Source organism: Helianthus annuus, chromosome 15 (assembly GCF_002127325.2).
Source record: "Helianthus annuus cultivar XRQ/B chromosome 15, HanXRQr2.0-SUNRISE, whole genome shotgun sequence".
Classification (NCBI taxonomy): domain Eukaryota; kingdom Viridiplantae; phylum Streptophyta; class Magnoliopsida; order Asterales; family Asteraceae; genus Helianthus; species Helianthus annuus.
In genome coordinates, this window is record NC_035447.2 from 47,033,055 (window position 1) to 47,036,682 (window position 3,628).

Here is a 3,628-nt window from a genome sequence, read left to right on the forward strand (position 1 = left end):
GTGAATCCTAGTTAATAACTTGCTGAAATTATGTTCAAACTATGAAATTCATGATAATCCATTTATAGGTTAAATGGGTTTTATAGAAATAGCATGAACACAAGAATTATGGCTATAATAAGTGGTGTTACTTGAATTCTACAAGATGATTATGATGATAATGTGCATGCATGACATAATGGAGTTAAAATGTATGATTAAGCTTGGCAAAAATAATAAGTTATGAACTTGATTATAAATGTGTAAAATTATGCCCTCAAGGTGTTTGTTAAAACGCTTAAGAGAAAGCTAACATAGGAAAATAGGGATAAAAACGCATGCTTGAGCTATACGGCAAATTATGCGTGATATGTTGTGAAAGGAGTTCTAAACAATGTTTGGTTGAACTCTATAGGCAAGGATTCCGGATCTTCTAGTGGACAAGCCGGTGGAAACACACGTTAGAAAGGAGCGCTTTAAAGGTACGTAACTACGATTCTGTTACGTTATGCTTGATCCCGTATTTTCGCTAGTAGACTTTAAATTAGCATAATACATGAAATTGGCATTTGCTTGAAGTGACGAAGGTCACTAGGTAAATAAACGGGTCAAAAGGTGAAATTATCACCCTTTGACAATATTGTCTAATGGTTTGTCGAGTTACATGTTTATAGGAATAAATATCAAATGGATATGTACATCGCTATTGCTTAGCGGCTACTAAGTCAAGGTATTGAAACGGGTCAATATATTGATCCGAGCCAGGTATGTATAATGGTTTAACTCATCATGTAGAACTTGAGATTCTATAAGAGTTAGACAAGGTTAAGATATAGATATTTGGTTACCTTTTTGGTAAACCGAATAAATTGTATTATATTTGTGGTGTTTAGAAGCAAATGGGTTTATAAACAAGGATATGGTTAAAAGGGTCGGGTTTTGGGGTCAAACAAGTATTAAAAGGACCTTGTAGTAAAAGAAGGATGAAAATTGACCAAAATGCCCTTGAAAGCTAAACCGAGCGAACGACCTATAAGGGTAGTTCGGAAAAGAGTAGTATGCATAACTAAACACTTAGAATGAGTAAACAAAAGCGAATGATGCGAATCCTTAATCATTTGACTCCATAATAGTCTTTGCCGTAAAATAATGATTCGAGGGTTAAAAATCAGAGTTTAGGAATTTTCACACTTAATACAATACAAATATAGTTGTGAAGAAAGATTATTTGACAAGAAATGTCGTAGTATAATGTTTGATGTGAATGAAAGAGACTCATACTTAAAATAGGCTTAATTACCCTTAACGGGTCAAAATAAGCATACGAGCGAAAACGGGTTTAAATTGTGTAATAAACCTGTGATTAGAACCTAATATGGTAGATAACCTTAAATTGAAGACGTGTAAGGGATATAAAGATCAAACGAATATGTTTGTTTGATAAAATGCATAAACGAGTTAAAAGTCGATAAAAAGGTAACGAGTCGAAGGCATAGAAGTCTCAAAATTTATTATGTTGGATATTGGATTTTAACTCCATATGATGGAGAATTAAATTACGGACGCGTAGGAAAAAGAATCGGGTAAAACAGATTAAAAACGAGAGAGTTATGCTCGTTTCCGTGAAATAGAGTCATGCTGGGTATGTACAGCAACATATTAAGAACATTCTGCCAAAAAGGGGGCTAGGTGGGGCGTATAGCCCCTAGGCGTGACACCTAGCCCCCCCTGAACTTGAAAAACGTTTAATTTTGTTTGTTTGACCCATATAACTTGTTTAAACTTGTTATTTAACTATCAAAACTAACTTTTAGGTTGGTTTTGATCATAGGTGATTGCCACGAGTGCCCGGATGAAGATCAAGCTCGAAGAAGAACCGAACACGATAAAGTTAAAAGCTTCCGCGCGACATTTCGTCGTATCTTTTAAACGACGAATTCAATCACATTAAGTTATTCTTAAACTTTTATTGTAAAGTTTTAGTAAACTCGTATGGACATACTTACGTGTAATCGTATAAACATGCATTTTTACGAAACTTATATAAAATATTGTATTTTTGAAATGTTCTAAACATGTGGGAATGTTAGTATGAAAAGTTTTTCTAATGTCACATTTTAGCATTAAAATGTGTATTTTATTATTAAAATCTTGATTAATTAAGTCGGGTGTTACAGTTTCGACGTTGTTATTGGGATGCATTGGTTATCTCATCAGCAAGCGGAAATTCTTTTGCAACGAGAAGATTGTCCGCATCCCTCGTTCTGGTAAAGAACCTCTCGTAATTCATGGCGACAAGAGTGGTGCTGTTGTGGGCATCATCTCTTACCTTAAGGCCCAGAAGTGGTTGCGAAAGGGCCACACTGCTATTCTAGCCCTCGTTTCTGATACATCCTCGGAAGAAAGGAAGATAGAAGACATACCAATTGTACGTGATTTTCCTGAGGTATTTCCTGAGGAATTACCTGGTCTTCCTCCTCATCGTCAAGTTGAATTTCAAATCGAGCTCGCTCATGGAGCAGCGCCCATAGCTCGAGCACCTTATCGTCTAGCTCCATCGGAACTTAAAGAACTGTCTGGCAACTACAAGAACTCTTGGAAAAGGGTTTCATACGTCCTAGCTCTTCGCCTTGGGGAGCTCCAGTGTGATTCGTGAAAAAGAAAAACGGTACCTTCAGAATGTGTATTGACTACCGCGAACTCAACAAGGTGACCGTGAAGAATCGTTATCCTCTCCCACGCATTGATGACTTATTCGACCAGTTGCAAGGGTCGAGTTTCTATTCCAAGATTGACCTGAGGTCAGGTTACCACAACTGAGAGTCCGAGACCAGGATATCTCTAAGACAGCGTTCAGGACTCGGTATGGGCATTACGAGTTTCTAGTTATGCCTTTTGGATTAACGAATGCACCTGCGGTTTTCATGGATCTCATGAACATAGTGTGCAAGCCTTACCTGGATAAATTTGTCATAGTCTTCATCAACGACATCCTGATCTATTCTAAGAGTCATGAGGAACACGAGCAACACCTGAGGCTTATTCTGGAACTTCTTCGAAAGGAGCAGTTGTATGCCAAGTTTTCGAAATATGACTTCTGGCTTCGTGAAGTCCACTTTCTAGGCCATGTGGTAAACAAGGATGGGATTCATGTGGATCCATCCAAGGTTGAATCGATCAAGAACAGGCTTGCACCCCGTACACCAACAGAAATCCGCCAATTCTTGGGCTTGGCAGGATATTACAGAAGGTTTATCAAGGATTTCTCCAAGATTGCGCAACCTCTCACTTCACTGACTCAAAAAGGTGTCACCTACCGTTGGGGTGATGCACAGGAGTCCGCATTTCAGCACTTAAAAGATAGACTTTGTAGCGCTCCTATCCTCTTATTGCCTGAAGGCACAGATGATTTTGTGGTTTATTGCGACGCTTCCATCCAAGGACTTGGTTGCATGTTGATGCAATGTGACAAGGTCATTGCCTACGCATCACGTCAACTTAAGGTCCACGAAAGAAATTACACTACGCATGACTTTGAATTGGGAGCAGTTGTTTTCGCACTTAAGATATGGAGACATTACCTGTACGGTACCAAGTGCACCATTTACACCGATCACAAGAGTCTCGAGCATATCTTCAACCAGAAGGA